The 17,577-nt window shown below is 35.2% G+C and overlaps 1 long non-coding RNA gene across 2 annotated transcripts; it reads left to right on the top strand.

Annotated features, from left to right (window-relative positions):
* The first annotated feature begins 12,144 nt into the window (after positions 1-12,144).
* LOC138316980 (uncharacterized) lies at positions 12,145-17,348 on the top strand. 2 transcript variants are annotated; one of them, XR_011207692.1, is made up of 4 exons: positions 12,145-12,295; positions 15,350-15,396; positions 16,042-16,164; positions 17,220-17,348. It is a non-coding gene; the product is annotated as an uncharacterized lncRNA (long non-coding RNA). The 2 variants fall into 2 exon arrangements; XR_011207691.1 differs by lacking the exon at positions 12,145-12,295 and adding an exon at positions 12,391-12,430.
* Positions 17,349-17,577: the final 229 nt, after the last annotated feature.

The raw sequence follows: 17,577 nt of genomic DNA, 5'->3' as shown, positions 1-17,577 counted from the left end.
AGGAATCATATATTCCTGGTTTTGAATAAAGCGCCTTCAATCACCGCCATGTTCAGTGACTTCGGGTTTTGTCGGATTCCTAATCGTATCCCGTGACTGACGTTCGACACGACCTGCACGTGGTCAGCCAGGTAACTAGCATAAGCACACATGTGTTTGTTTACGTTTTCCTTCTGGCCTATATGAGCAAATCATGCTAGTATATGTCCACAGATTGAGTATTTGAAACATCCAATTTACACATTACCGTAAAATGTTGTGTGTATCAAATATTGTAATGTGCGAGCATTATTTTTTTTGTAGATAGAGTCTGATGAGGTCGACCACATATTTTGTTTATGAAAATTTGTTGATATTTTCTCTTGGTTTCACAACTCTCGTTTTACTTCGAGATTGTCGCGACGATGTTCGGAAGAGTTCGGAATGATTCGGTATCTTTCGAGCCTATTTTTACGTGTACACGTTAAAAAGACTTTTTACTTTTATAATTAAAGATACTTCCAGTGCTGCAACTTTATAAAAAGTGGTAAAATTAGAAAGTTTAAACCTCAGACAGACGGAGAAAAATATGTATAACACTTAAACAGTTTTCACTGTGACAAAAAGAACGAAAGTTATAGACCATACAACTTTAAACATCTTGGTAATCTCCTCTGTAAATCAGAATAGGAAATGGATGAGTATGTTGCTTATTATCTGATGGTCAGTGCATTATCCTGTCAAGGAATGGAGACATTTGAAAAGCAAACCCTTTCTGGAGGAAATAAAGATCAATACAAATGCCTTAGGAAAACTAAGAAGTATGTGTCTCCATTTGCCTCCGTGTGTTCCAGTCCCGGTCTACTGACGTTGGCAACATATCACTATCAGACCGGGAATTACATCAACACACTGGAAATGTGTGGACACGCGATCTCGTCACGGAGAGTGTATGTAGATGATACTATTAGTGCGGTGGATCAAGTCTGGTATATAACCTTCTAAACAAATGTCAACAGGCATTTGTATCATCCGTAATGTTTTCAGGGACATGTCGTCTTATGTGTCCATCCCAGTTGCATCCTGAACTGTGTTTAGCCACGGATCTTTGGATCCCTCCCCGACCATACGCCATGTTCTTGTCTTTCCTGTGCTACTTTGAGCTTGGTGATATCAGAAGACGTGATGCAGCACTAACTCATCTCCAGAGTGTGAAGCTTGACAAATACCAGGGAGTGAGTACATACTGGATTGTCCACAATCTCCTGGGAATATGTTGTGAAATGATTGGGGACATAGCCAGGGCTTTGTGTGAGTATAAGGAATCTCTAGGTGTTAAAGGACCTTCTCAGTATGATAACCCTGCCAGGAAAAGAATGCAACTGCTGAAATGCACACAATAAATGTCACATAATCCCCATCTCACCAACAAATCTTTCGTTTTGGAACAACAAAGCATGTGGTTGCAAATGATTTGTAATTTGCAATACATTTTTTTACATTGATATAAAGACATCATTGTACAATTTACAAGTAATTATGCGGGGACTACATATGCATACGCTTACAAGGCTTGTTCACTATACGCAAATACTAGCCGAGTTTGTTTACCATAACCGCATGGTAACATTGAACTTTGAACTTGCGTATGGAAATGTTCTATGCAACGTAAACGGGCTACTTTTTTAAACGAAACACATGGCATTGTTTACATTTTGACGCAACATTACGTGTATATTGTTGTTTTTCATAGAATTATGGAAAAATGTAAATAACACATATATGTATAATATTTATATATTATACAAACATTTTTTTTTAAATTAACAATTGCATAAAGAAACGGGAAAATATCCCGACGTGCAGTGCTTTCATTTTTGTTAAAAATGATTGATGTCAAATGTAAAAAATTACCTCAGTGTCTGTGGGGTGGACGGCCGTGAGGCCCTCTGATAGAGGTCAATTATAATCATATCCTCTTGTCCTTGTTTTTTGAGAATTTAATCATTTGTATTATAAAACATGCACCGCTAGTAATTCACGTGTTGACAGTTATGCGTCACCACAAATACATTGTATCCATCGAACACAAGTGAAGTTGTTTCATATATCGATGAATCTACCATTGATAATATAATCACATGGCTCCCAAGGATGTAATATCGTCAAGTCAGACGACAATTTCAAACCTATTGAGCTACTTGAACACCGGTGTTTTGACAACTTTGACAAACTCCAGTGTGTAAGCGTGCGTCAGCTTCGCCTCGCTGCAAAATAACAGTCACCGAGTTCACACATGTGGCCGAGTACCAATACATTATATCATCACGCTTTATATTAACTTTTAGCAAAAATGCATATATATGTAAATATCTGATCTGATTAAATAAGATTATCTCTGAAAGTTACTTTGTTTGTCATGTTTATTTTATACTAAAATATTGACTTTTTTTGTCGTCGCGGATGAATAATTCTACCTTACGTGAAGAGTCATCGTTCGCTGTTCAATTGAGTAAGCTCCTCCCACTTTTGACCGACTTTCAAATGACTATTCTATTGCATAAAATATAAATAAGAATTTGTGTGAGTGTAAATATAGTGATTGGATTTCGCTTTTGTTAACCATGCTTGTATGGAGCAATTCCTAGAGGAATTGTTTTCTTTCAATTTTATTATAATATGTTTCATTTACATATCCTAACATCCAAGCATCTACTTATACTAATTAACATATTCATTATCTTTAATTAGTATTTTAGTTACACTATATTTAACTACACCATTTACTGTTGTTATAATTGAAGTTCGTGCGTCATGATAAGATAAGTTGATATATGTTTTTACTGGTTTTCAGTAATAAAAAATAATGCTTAATTTCATACCAAAATTTGACTATTGTAGCAATATATTTGAGAACAATATGGATTTTGAATCTCTGTATTCATTAAAGTTTAATTAAATAACTTGTCTGCCAAAACCTTCACCTGTCGCTGTCCAATATGTTATCATTAGCAGTCCATTATTACCTGTAGCTGTCGAATAAGTTAGAACTTCTTGGACAGCTACACGTAAATAATGGACTGTTAAACAACATATTGGACAGCGACAGGAGAGGTCCGTGGTTTCTGTTATTGGATTTTGAACTAAAAGAAAATGGATGACATCACATCTGTCTTTTAAGTAGAGAAATATTTTCTATTGTTTTTAATTCACATTTTATATTTGTATTACTAAATAAGTATCAGCTTAAACTCATACCAAATCTTTGTTGTTCATTTAACTGGATCTGTCAACCTGGAAAAAACTGCTTTGTTTACATTTCGATGTTTTCTCCTCCCCTTCAATACCCACGTTCTAATAATGAACATTATTGTCTGCGGCGCCTCCTAAGTCTTTTAGGCCTACTTGTATCGCAACAAGTGGTGGTGGCGGTGGGATCCTGCCAATTTACCAATAAATTTACATTTACGCGTATCTTATTACATTTAGAACGAAACCTGGTGGTAAAATTGGTTTGTTTACCTTTAAAAACAACTTGTGTTTTTGTTTAAAGTTTCTGTGTTTTTGTTTAGTTTCTGTGTTAATTTTTCATGTATTCATTATAAAGATGGATGGTTCCGAAACTGTGAGATTCTCAAGTGTACATAATAAAGAGTTCTATGAAACTGTTGATGAGGCAAATTCTTTACCTATTCATCATAGTTACAACATGAAGTTTCCAACTCTTATGGAACGTATGAATCAAAATAAAATCAATCGTTCATGATACCAACATTCATTCGCAGAGTAATATGTCAGAAATGATGCAAACGCAGTTATCTGAATTCGAAAAGGATATGGACAATATCCAAAGGAATCACACTCTTTTTTCTGCGATAAATTCTGTTGATTATTTATCTGAGTGAAACAATAGTTCTATTGTTGATAAAAAAACACACCGATAGCATACACGTGTGATGTCAAATAGCTCATCATATTGTGCTCGAGCACAGATACACACTGACATGATCCATACACAGAATTATAAACCTGCTGTTAATTTTGGTTTACATTACTGACCATCCAGCATGTTGATAAAACACAACTGTGAAAATTTTATTTACGTCACATTCATGTGATCATATAAATGATCTAGGAAATTATCTCACACAACTTCAAATAGCATCTTAAATAAATTGGTAATTCAAATATTAACATCAATACAGTTTGTAGCGACCAGACCTCAACCGACAATGTTTTTAACAGATTCCTGAGGTATGTTAGCAGGAATTCATCTATCAGCTCATAAACTGAAAGTTGAAACAGACGTTTTGATGACGTCATAAACAGTCGCCATTTCTCAATCAAATGATGCTATATTCTGTTGATATTTGCCGTAATCGTCAGTCAGCCACTGAATCATATCACTAATATATCAGTCATATAAATCAGATGAAGTTTAAAGGGGAAAATGCAAACACTTATAATATTTATGGATGGCGAGGTGTCCATTTAGTGGGGGATGTTTTAATTCAGGTTTGTTTGTAAAACCCAATTTACTCATTTTGTCAGTCTGTGAGTAATTTTATACATATCATATTGATTTGATGTAGATTTCACTTCGGTTTTCGGTCTATATATCAATAGACCAAATGAGTATCATAAAGGAATTGAATTGAGATAATAAAAGTCTCAACATGGGAAATGTTTTTTTTATTTAAATAATATAATGCTCGAACTTGAAGGGCGTGGACTATGACCAGTGGTCAATTCATTACCAATTACAATTTTGACCCGATGTTGGAACTATATGGCCACAGCTTAACTCAATTTATGATAAGATCCCGGGGGGGGGGGGGTGTGTGTGTGTGTTCTCTCCTTCCTTTAAATTCTTTATTTCCTTACCGCCTGTGTTAAAAACACTTATTGGCCCGCCAGTGCCTCTCTGGTATCAGAGTTGACTTGTATCCCCTCCGTGCAAACGGAGTAGGTGCAATCCAAGCCCCTGCCCCTAAAATATCTACCTCGAAATTTCTACCTGTCCTTTGGGTACCCACAAGTGGACAACACCCCCTAGCAGTATCGCTAGTGAAGAGGATCCCTCCGGTACCCGTGAGTGGATCAATCCTGGGGATTCCATATTTTGGAATACCCCCCGAACCTGACCTCCCTGGTTAACGTGGGTAGGACCTAACATATATAATTTGGGCTATATGGTGCCTGGACTGCATATTCCAGAGACCCCCCAGGATCTCGCCACATGAGAGGGTCTAAACCCACCCTCTCACGCCACATAAATTGGTCTTTTGCCATTCTCAGTACCCCCACCCCCGGGAGTCTCAGACCCCCCATCCCCCTCCTATGCCCTATGTGACCTATGTTAATAAAGTAGTGGATATGACAACGGCATAAAATACAAGGTAGGAAGAGCTATTTCACGGGGAAATCTGGCTTGATGGGTTACTATAGAAACGCTCTAAAGCTCCCTTAATATCACTGACAAAGATACTATTGCCCAAAATAGTAAGATGATTACCATCATTCCTGTATAGACTCTTTTCCTTAACCACTATAGTGGGATGGTTGGTGATTTTCCCATTATTACTTAATAAGATTCTTTTCACTGCATTGTCAGCATCATGCCAATAACACCTGGGCAACATATCGGACCAGATCAATGTTGTCTGAGGCAGCAGGACTTTCAAACGAAGAAAAGAACACTATTGTCATTTATAAGGTCAACCGATTTTGCGGAGGTCAAGTCGTTGGCCCCGAGGTGTATGATGAGCATAGCTGGAGGTGGGGAGGACCTAAGGCGTTGCTGGATTGTCTCATCAAGTTCCCTCCATCTCATTCCGGACTTGCCATACCAGTGGACTGTAACACCCAAACGGCCATACAGCCCCATGGAAGCTCCCCCCTGGCCTTGTAGAGACATAAGTTCCAGCCCATCTGATATATGATGAGCCAACAATCCAGACAGAAGATCCTATAATGTAAACAAGTTTAACACAATTATATTGTTTACTGCTAATAAATTACTATGAAACTATGAGAACGATAGTGACCAGTCCACATCCCACTAAATGTAAGTGACTTTTTTAGGACAGCAGAAAATTGGTACCTAATAAGGGGTTGGCCATTGTAGTGAATAAAGAGTTGTCGTTCAAGTGTATTTGGACGTATGCTTAGATAGTTATGCATAGATTGAACTGGACACACGCATTGATTTGCTGCTTTTGAAATTATCAATGAAATTGGCAGACCCTTTTGGTCGGTCTTTGATGATCGTATGCACACCCGAATTTTGTCCCCTTCCCTGGTAAACCAAATATCCCCTTTTTCAAAGGGCCTAGACCGCTGGTCACATTTTAATGCTGCTGTAAATTTCCCTACCCTAAGAAAACCGAAGAAGGCTAGGCTGAAGGCAACTGTGAAAAAACTAGCTTCATTATGAGAAGAACACACTGAGGGCAGGGCCACTATTAACTTGCCCAGCAAAGAAAGATTAATCGGAGCTCTGATATTAATCCTATTACCCTCTCGTTTTATTCCCTCCACGAGTTTAGATACTATAAAGCTTTTTGTGTTGTCCGTCACACCGAGCACTGATGTATGTACAGACAGTACTTGGTGCACGATCATTTAAGGATAAAAACAATGTAATATGTGATGTAAGATATAGGAATAGGCCATTTTAGCGGAAGATTATATTGGTCTAGATATGTCTGGAATTGACGAAATGCAGTATCATAAGTAGTTTTGGTACTATGTGCCATAGAATTTGCTAAGAGTCTGGGATCCGCCTCTGGGGCCAAAAGTTTGAACCTTTCCCACTGACAACGAGAAATATAATCAGCTATTGATTTTTTTATCCTTCAATATGCTCAGCTTTTAGGATTATGTTGTATTTAAGACATACCGCTACTAGACGCCTAACAAGTCCCATGACTAAAGGGTCCCTCGAGGATTGTTTGTTCACAATTGTACATACTGCCTGACTGTCGATGTGAAAAAGGACCTTTTTATTACACATGTCCCTACCCCAAATATAGAGTGCGATAGTTACTGGAAGTAGCTCGAGGAAAGTAATATTTCTCAAAATGGGTAATCCGCTCCAGTCAGAAGGCCATGGAGCAAAGGCCCATCGACCCTTATTAATATACATACCGCACCTAGTAGAGAACTATTTGAAGTCCAGAACTGATCAGGCATAACAGTTACCCCGTTGTTTTCATTTAAGAACTCTAACCATGCCTCCAAATCCTCTGTCATGTCAAGAGTAACCCTTAACTTGTGGTGTGGTTTGTTAATCCCTTTGGTTGCATCTATGAGCCGCCTACAGAAAGCTCGGCCTGGTCTTACAACCCGACAGGCAAAATTTAACAGTCCTAACAGTGACTGAAGTTCTGAAAGGGTTTTTTTTTCATTCAAAATGTTGTTTATTTGTGATTTTAACTTAGCCAACTTGTCGGCCGGAAGTCTCAAAATCATGTTAATAGTATCAATTAAGTTCTACCCCTCAGAATGTTAACACTGTACAGGGTCCTACTGTTTTGTCATCAGCCAAAGGAATCCCCAATTAAGCACAGCTGTCATAAAATACCTTCATTGTGACTTTACACTGGTCTGTATCAGACTTACCGCCGAACAAAAAATCATCCAAATAGTGAAGTAATGCTGGCTGGATGTTGTTATTGTGGAGAATCATGTTACGTTTTACAGACCAGTCTAAAACTGTTGCAAATTTTTCGAACAAAGCACAGCTTATACTACCTCCCATCGGAAGGCATTTGTCAAAATAGAAAAAAACCTTCAATTTGAAAACCTAGTAGGTCAAAATCACCTGGCGATATCGGCAATAAAACGAAAAGCTGATTTTATGTCGGCTGGAAATTACGATTTAGAATGACAGAGATGAGTTTTACGACACATTTTGTTGAATTTGCGATGGATTTTGGTGTTTTGGGGGTCCGGGGGTCTCCCCGAGAAAAATATTACGATTTGGAATGGCTGACATGAGTTTTATAATGTATTTTGATGATTTTAAAGCGTTCGTTCTTAACACGGTATTCCCCCCGCTTCCTACGCCCTTGATGATAGCAGTAATCCCAATATTTTGTACGCAATATTATTTTATCCATTAACCTACTACAGGCTACAAGTGATATAATCAATTTATATATTGTTGTGAATTAAACTATATATTTAGTTCTGATGCTACAGGAACATGCTGGCTACCTGGTCACAAGAACGATCTATATACCTTCTATTCCATTAAATAAGAGCATGTGACACCCAACCACCCCCGATTTATATTGATGTTAATATTACTGATTACATTCGCATTCAACAGACAGATGACAGCAACTAATGCAGTAATGCAGATAAAGGGTTTTAATACATGATCATATTTATGTAACACATATGTAAAATTTGATATGGTGTATATTGATATAACTGTCAACATAAACTAGACTTAAGGACACATATATAACGACCGTATCTTGATTTGAAAACTGACAAACAGGAGAAAAACTATTTTCATTCGGTCATTGACTTAACAATAGTTGAAGTGCCACTTGATTGTTAAATGATGGTTTCGATATATGTATATACATGTTTAAAAGATTTCACTTTACAATGGAAATCCTAGTCTGTTACTTACCTGTGTCAAATAATCAAACTATGGAGGTCGTGAGTGAACACTTTACGGTTATTTGTAATACAAGATCTAGATTTACTAATGACCGAGATTTAGTGATTTAGGGGTTCGAATTATTGATCTGTGGTCTCGCTCCCTCTCTAGTTACGATTAAGTAACATATATGGTCGTGGAGAAGCCAAAATTGAGGTGTATGTTGTTTGTTTGATTGTGTTTAACTAACTATTTACATATTTGGTAATGTAAGGACGATCTCCCATGAATGTTATGTAATTGTTACAAGTTATATGCGCCATTTCGACATGCGATTTTTTTAATGAATGAAGCGGTGGAAATCATTCAAATGAACAAACATATATGATGCCTTATAACCAGTAGTTACAACACAGAATTTATGCACTGTAAAATTCTTGTTTTTTATGCCTTGTGTATGTTTAGATGAAACCATTCCTGCAGAAATCATTTTAACGCTGTTAAAATGTGAAATAAAATTGTAACTTTTGCTTCCTGGTTTGACTGCTTTTGCAGCAACACAAATTCTTTGCAGTGTAATAGTTCTTGTTTTATGCTTTATGTATGTATAGATAAAAGTATAGATAGAAATCACTATGTAATTACTAATATGATACAAATGTTAAATGAAATGGTAGGGTTCTTGGTTGTTTAACAATGTGTCAATTTTACTGCGATGTAGATGTACATGTAAATTCCATGGTTTTGATTTCACACTGTAAATTTTAAATCTCTCATACTTAAGAAGTTGAAATCTTTTGTTGATGAATAATATGTTAAAAGATTTTCCTCATTCGTGAGAAAAAACTCAGAGCACATAATATCAGTATTTAATATCTGTATGTCTGGAAGAAAAATCAAATATTTGAAACATATATATATATCTATATATTGTCAATATATCTAGCGTTAAAATATAGATTCAAGTAACTTGGCTATCTTAATTTACATTCCTCTCTATAAATTGTTAATAATGTAAGATTTTATTTCGGTTGTATACATATTTCTGCACTTGTTTACAAATACCAAGTGTTCATAAGTAGCTCATCATTTCTTCCAGCTCTAACACAAACAGGTAGTTTTACTGTCGATGTAGTTAAAGAGTTAAGATCGTCGACGGTGCATCACGTTCAAGTTGTTATTGCGGTTATCTACCGCAGTTGGTATAAAACAAGTGAGAAAAAACTCAGAGCACATAATATCAGTATTTAATATCTGTATGTCTGGAAGAAAAATCAAATATTTGAAACATATATATATATCTATATATTGTCAATATATCTAGCGTTAAAATATAGATTCAAGTAACTTGGCTATCTTAATTTACATTCCTCTCTATAAATTGTTAATAATGTAAGATTTTATTTCGGTTGTATACATATTTCTGCACTTGTTTACAAATACCAAGTGTTCATAAGTAGCTCATCATTTCTTCCAGCTCTAACACAAACAGGTAGTTTTACTGTCGATGTAGTTAAAGAGTTAAGATCGTCGACGGTGCATCGCGTTCAAGTTGTTATTGCGGTTATCTACCGCAGTTGGTATAAAAACAAGTGAGAAAAAACTCAGATCACATTACATAATGCTTCGCCATTAAATGTTATAATGAATATCATATTTAGTTTTAACGAAAACACGGTGTCATTTATGCATAATGCCTCGCTATCAAATGTTGGACATTTTTGTCATGTTGAAGATCAGACAGAATATCATATTTAATTCTTACGAAAACACGGTGTCGTTTATGCTTGACCGCTATGTAGATGTAATACATTGTTATCTGAGAGAGGCATTTCTCAGCCTTTCACTGACTTTTTTCGGTCAAGTAAATTACAGCTTAACACCATGCATAAACTAAGAATGACACCAGAATTTGGATAAACCTTCAACGACATACGTTGTTTAAAGCCTATCTAAACTGATGAATAGACTAAGCTAAGAGATGTACATCACTTAAACAAGTAATAATTTGAACCTAAATAGATGTAATCTGTGATTTATATCGACCAAGATATTCTTACCAATTGCTTATACAGTTAAAATGAATCTAAAGAATGTTAATAATGATTTCTCAGTCACTTTGGTAAAGCTATTGGAGAAACTCGATGCTTGTAAATATGACTTTAAAATGGTCGCCATAGAAGTCAGAAAGTTCATCACATGTTCTCGAGAGAGTTCTGAAAGGCTTAACGTTGTCACGGCAGTCACTGGGTGTCAACGACGTTACACGATTGGATAATATTGGTTCGTTTACAACGCAGGATACACTTAAGTTATGTACGATATCAATTGTAATCAAATTTTAATCAAACGTTTATCAATCGTTACCGCCCATATTGACTACTTAATCTTATTTCTGTGTGGTATACAACATGATTTTTTCCAGAATTCTTCTAAATCATGAAAACTATGCGGCAAGCACATACATCAGGACTATGATATCAATTGGGTTATTGAATATCAGTTATTGTATACAATAATATACATAAACCGATAGAGGTTCAAACTTACATATTTCCATTCTACTTTCAGTTTCCCGTTTGTTCTATGTTAAACCAGATTGGCAATATCAGGCTATGAACTCCAATCTGATTAAAATATGATTATTATACAAAATTTGTATTTATATACCATTTATATACATGTTGTACAATTTCTTTTTGTGAAGTAAATTTTTCCTGTAAAAAAAAAAAAAACCCAAAAAAAAAAAACCTCCAATCTGGTCAAGCGTAACGTTTCCGCCGAGTCACGGACAATGTATACAATGTATACTTACGCCTATACATAACGATCAAATGATTAAAAAGTTGTGCGGTCTTTGAAATCCAATAGTATTATCATGTTGACAAAAATAGCATGTATTGAAAAATAAAATCGCATAGTTTTCATTCGTTCGCTTGTATTGAGAAGCTGTTGATATTGCTGTTCCGTTTATTGGACTTAGTGCATCAACACTAGGGCAAGTGGAAAATTCAAACGATATACGTGTATAGATTTGAATTTGAATGATCACAATGGAAATATAAGTAATAAACTGTTAAAACGGGCGCCATTCTATTTATCTTCTTTCTGGGCTTCATATCAACTGTATGTCCAATCTGGTAACAGATTAAATAAATAACATAACAACATATGATAGTAAAGCAGTGGTTAATTAATGAGATTGAGAATGCCAATTAATTATTTGGTAAGATAAAGAAAGCATGAAACAATATAAACATATCTTTGACATTAAACTTTGATATTTAAACCGTTAACGCTATGATGTGACTAATATCAATTATTTGAAAACGCATCTTTTTATCAAATACATTGCCAATTAAGTTTAAAGGGAACAAGAAAAACATGCATTTGTATTCAGGCAATGATGTAAGATTCTAGTTTTCTCTGGCCAAGTGCGTGTAAAAGCAGTATTACAAATTTTGTTAGCATCTTCATCCGGAAATAAACACTTCCTGTATTGTGTATTTAAGTAAACTTAAGAAACATCATACCCTCTAGTCGGCCAGTCCATGGGACCAGTGAACGTTTACGATAGCGTGGCAGTCATCCTCATTCTTTTGACTATTCGCTCCAAATTGGAATAATCATGGCCGCATTTTCCACACATTTTTGACAGAAACGGTCTTGAGAGAGAAAAGGGATTAGAAACAGCACAGTGTGAGTATATTGCGACTCACGCCAATTATAGCCAGAGAAGGACGTCGTAATAAAAGCGGCAATGGCATATGTAAGGATGAGTCTTTGAACATTGAAAACCGGGTGATGGGGAGACACCACGTCAGGAGAAAGGAGGTAAGTTGTTTATAACGTTATTGGTAAAAAGTAAAAAACTGATTTTAAACGTATTTGGTCAGTGTCTTCATTGGGAAATGCAATAAAATTTCGTTGTGCTAAAGATGACTCTGAACCCTACTAGCAATAGCGCGAAAACTATTCAAATATCAACATAAAGGAGAAACGCTTATCTGTTGTTTTTGTAAGTAAAGTAGGCTTCGGAAATCTTTTTTTATGAATTACAGATGCAATATTTCATTATATATCTATAGCGGTATCCCTTGCTTTATACATAGATAATACGCAGTAATGTTTTTGATTTGCCCTTTTCTATTTCTGTTCTGAGCCAAAAGAAAAAACAAACTAAATACCATGTATTACGTTCCATTCTGCACCATTTGTCAAACAAAATTTAAGCTTAAAGGAAAGAAGCCAGCAGCATTGCAAATACGGAAGTGTATTTTCGTCTTTGAAAAAAATCACCTGATACGTAATCATCTGCTGAAAAATGTGCTCGAATTTTAAAATATTGCTATTTTTCGTCAGTGCCGTATAAAAATATATGGGATTCACACAACATTATTGTTGGTGAGGTTAATAAGAACACTGCATTTTGGCACTAGGCTTCATTTTGTCTAGTCTATAATTACAAGTATATTATTATCAAACGAAGGCTCAGATGGATGAGGTATTTATGATATTTTAAAAGAATATGTAGGACGCTGGAGAAAGTTTCCACTACGCAAAAGATTTTCATTTCAACACATTCATTAGCCTTGGGCATAAATTGATCGCTACAATGATGCTGATTGCACATATATTGATTTTTCATCTTTTAAAGATAAAAATTTGCTCATTTGCGTCTTTTGTAATCATCATGGAACAAATAACATCTATATGTTAGTTATCAAATGCCTTACTTATCATATACATTTGTATATGGGGTTCCACTTGACGTATTTCTGCGTTTGCTGTGCCCTTTATATGGCAGCTGTATACCAGAGAATCTCAATATATCATTATTTTTTTCAAATATTTTTGACAAACTGATAAACCCCAATAGGGATATTTTTTCGTAAGTATACTTGTATTTCTGTAGGTAAATTATACATGTAACTTTCTTATGCGTTGTCCATAATTTAATTTGGCTGTTGTTGTTGTGAAAACAGACTATTGGGCAAATTGAAAGTAGTTCAGTGGCTCCAGTAACTAAACGAAACAGTGGTATAATTGTATGATTCCAGAAAATCATTCGGACCCGTAAAAATAATCTACCTGTACATATCAGTATTTTTAAATAAGTATGGATTCATTTTACATAGGGATTGGATTTCGTTTTTATGTTAACCATGGTATGGAGCAATTCCTCTAAGCGGGGCGCGTTTTTTAGCGCCCCATATTGAATATATTCTTAGAGGAATTGCTCCATACAAGCATGGTAAACATAAAAACGAAATCCAATCCCTATATTTACTCTCACACGACTTTTTATTTATATTTTATGCAATAAAATCGTCATTTGAAAGTGACGTAATTATTCAATAAAAGTCGGTCAAAAGTGGGAGGAGCTTACTCAATTGAACAGCGAATGATGACGCTTCACGTAAGGTAGAATTATTCATCCGCGAAGACAAAAAAGTTCAATATTTTAGTGTAAAATAAACATGACAAACAAAGTAAATTTCAGAGATAATTTTATTTAATCAGATCAGAACTTTAAATATATATTCAATTTTGCTAAAAGTTAATATATAGCGTAATAACATAAAGAATTTGTACACGGCCACATGTGTGAACTCGGTGACCGTTATTGTGCAGCGAGGCGAAGCTGACGCACGCTTACACACTTGAGTTTGCCGAAGTTGCCAAAACACCGATTTTCAAGTAGCTCAATGTGTTTGAGATGTCGTCTGACTTGACGATATTACATCCTTGGGAGCCATGTGATTATATAATCTACGCTTAGATCCATATCGCCATCGATAGATGAAACAAATTCACTTTTGTTCGATGGATATGTACAATGTATTTGTGGTGACGCGTAACTGTCAACACGTGGATTATTAGCGGTGCATGTTTTATAATACACATGATTAAATTCTCAAAGAACAAAGACAAGAGGATATGTTTATAACTGACCTCTATCAGAGGGTCTCACGCCCGTCCATCCCAAAGACTCGATCGTAGGACGAACATAGGCACAGAGGTAATGTTTACATTTGACAACCATCATTTTTAACAAAAATGAAAGCACGTCGCCCCGGTCGGGATATTTTTCCGTTTCTTTATACAATTGTTAATTTAAAAATTGTTTGAATCATATATAAATATAAAACATGTATATATCGTTTACATTTTTTCCAAAATTCTATGAAAAACAACAATATACACGTAATGTTGCGTCAAAATGTAAACAAAGCCATGTGTTTCTTTTAAAAAAAGTAGTCCTTTTACGTTGCACAGAACATTTTCATACGCAAGTTCAAAGTTCAATGTTACCATGCAGTTATGGTAAACAAAATCGGCTAGTATTAGCGTATAGTGACCAAGCCTAGCAAGTGTAAATATATCATGATGCTACGTGAAGTCTATTGTGCGAAATGTAAAATCTGCATCCATCAACGGTAAGTTACTCACGTTACAATGAACAGATGAGCAGTATTTCAGCGCCCTAAAAATGAACATAGCTGAAATATGTCTTTAGCAAACTATTAATGTTGCTTACAAACAAGATGGTGTCAATGTTAAATATATTACATGTACTGTGATTTTGATGCGTTTTGTTTACCGACAAGAACATTTAAACAACAGGTTAAGGAAAGTTTGAGGTAATACTTAATACTCTTGGAACAACAATGATTTAGTTTCATTATCAGTCAATCATTTATTATTTTGTTGTGTACTTTAGAGTGTATCAATTAACGATTCCTTTTTTAGGGAGATGATGTAAGGAAAAAGAAGAATAGATAACCGATATTTTATGGGTAAGATTACATCTTAGATATGTATTTACGAACTGACAATTAATTCCCTTACAGACATTAGATGTCTGAAGTTTTATACTTTTTAGTCTTAGTAAACTGTTCTCTATGTTCACATCAAATACTGAAAAAACGATGTACGCCAGTTACCGGCATTGCGTTGCTATTTATATATGTGCATGACAAGATGTACATAGAGTACTATATAGGAGATAATTTACAAATATATATATACATGATGCTCACAGGTCTCCTGCTAACCGTGTTGGATTATCTACATCAACATTTACATATAAGATCACATACCATTCGAAATACCAAATATTACGGATATGAATGAACATAAGGCAGAATCAAATGAGGTAACCCAGATAAAGGAACCTGCTTAGAGAAGGATCCCTTACACAGGGTATAATCTTTTACATAATTTCAATTTCATTTCCTTCTGTATATACACAGCATATTACTTATACATTATGAAGTTTTACTTTAAGAATTGGCACGTAACACTCCGAAGGAGATACAAAATGGCCATTATCATTCAAAAGAAGAAATGGAAGTTCGGGGAAAACATCAAATCTATTGGTTTAAATGTCTTCATGAAGTCTCAAAAATAAAAAGGCATTCCATTTATTTATATTTTTACAGACATAATGAAAACCCACTGTTCTACTAAACTTCGGAAACACTTTAACAACCACAGTGATGGACTACTGTGTAACGTGGATCCTCTAATGTGGAAATGGAATTCTGAATGAACAATGAACTTAGGTAAGCCATCACTCATGGATATATATACGGCAATCCGTACTCAAATGTACACTTTGATCCACAGCCATATATTTAAATTTAACTGCAGCCCTACTAGGTAATATTACGGAGACCAATTGGCATTCATCAGTCTATAAACTTCCATTCGCTTATTATGGCGTCATTGATACTGAATACGATGACTATTTGTAATGGGGAGAGGCAAGGTTGCATAAATTCACAAATCAGTTTCATAGCTCAAAATAAATGTATATATTTATATGTGTTGCTATTTATTTTGCTTCTGGTGTTGCAGTCTCATTTTACATATCACAGTCAATGTTCAGGGCAATCATTATCAATTTAATGAAATTAAAATTGCGATTAAACTAGTAGACTAGAAAACAACTTACGGAGTTGATAAAATATCTAAAAATACACAAGAACGGGTGCATGTGTTTAATTACAGAGGTGACATATAGCGAAGTTATCTCAGTCCTTTGATATCACAGTACTCACCGATAGCGCAACTGGACACAACCAATGTCAGATCTAAAATTACACCAGATTTTACCTTGCCAAATAGCCAGCCTTATGAACAAAAATGCTATTAAGACCTCCGTTGAGTTACTTGAACAAAGAATACTTCTAAGACCTCCGTTGAGATACTTTCTTAAAACAACCTTTGATGGCATATGCCTGACAAAAACAATCATAGATATTGACAGTAAACCCATGGTCACAGATTCGTGTCTGGTTAGCGCAAACTACTTTCGCTCTGTTACACTACGTAGAGCTTTGGATCAGAAGATATATTATCTTTGTCTTCTACAATATTGTTCAAGGTTATTTTTGTGTGAAATGTACATCATATTACGAATTGATTATCATGAGAAGTACATGTACATCATCAATCAACTTTGGAATAGACATGTTTATAAATAGATGATATTCCAAATACGCGAGATATCCAAACCAACATTCATGTATGTATTTATTAGCAGTGTAACCCAGAATTTATATCTTCGCTACATACTAATATACGAATCAAACTCTCTTGCATTCTTATTTTATAGGTCGTATAAACCAACACAGCAAAACATGTCGGACCAGGGGGAACTGTACGGGGACTCATGGATTCTGAATTACTTCTTGGATAGGATCATGGGGAATCAGGAGATGGTGGCTATCAGGAGGAAAGTGACCACTTGTAGAGGAACATATATGGAATACTTGGGGAAGAATATTATGAGACGATTTTAACAGGAGGTCGGGCAGAGAAGGAGCATTGACGAAGATATTAGATATTGATAGATTTTGACAGATTGATAGAGATGCCAACTACCGACATGGTTATGTAAAGTTAGAGCTGGTTAAAATGGGACATGTCTTTTCTGTTATTATGATTGGATCAATCGTTCCTATAAGGAATAT

This window comes from Argopecten irradians, chromosome 2, assembly GCF_041381155.1.
Source record: "Argopecten irradians isolate NY chromosome 2, Ai_NY, whole genome shotgun sequence".
NCBI classification, from domain to species: Eukaryota; Metazoa; Mollusca; class Bivalvia; order Pectinida; family Pectinidae; genus Argopecten; species Argopecten irradians.
The sequence above is the reverse complement of the archived record's forward strand: the minus strand, read 5'-3'. Positions and strand labels throughout refer to the sequence as shown.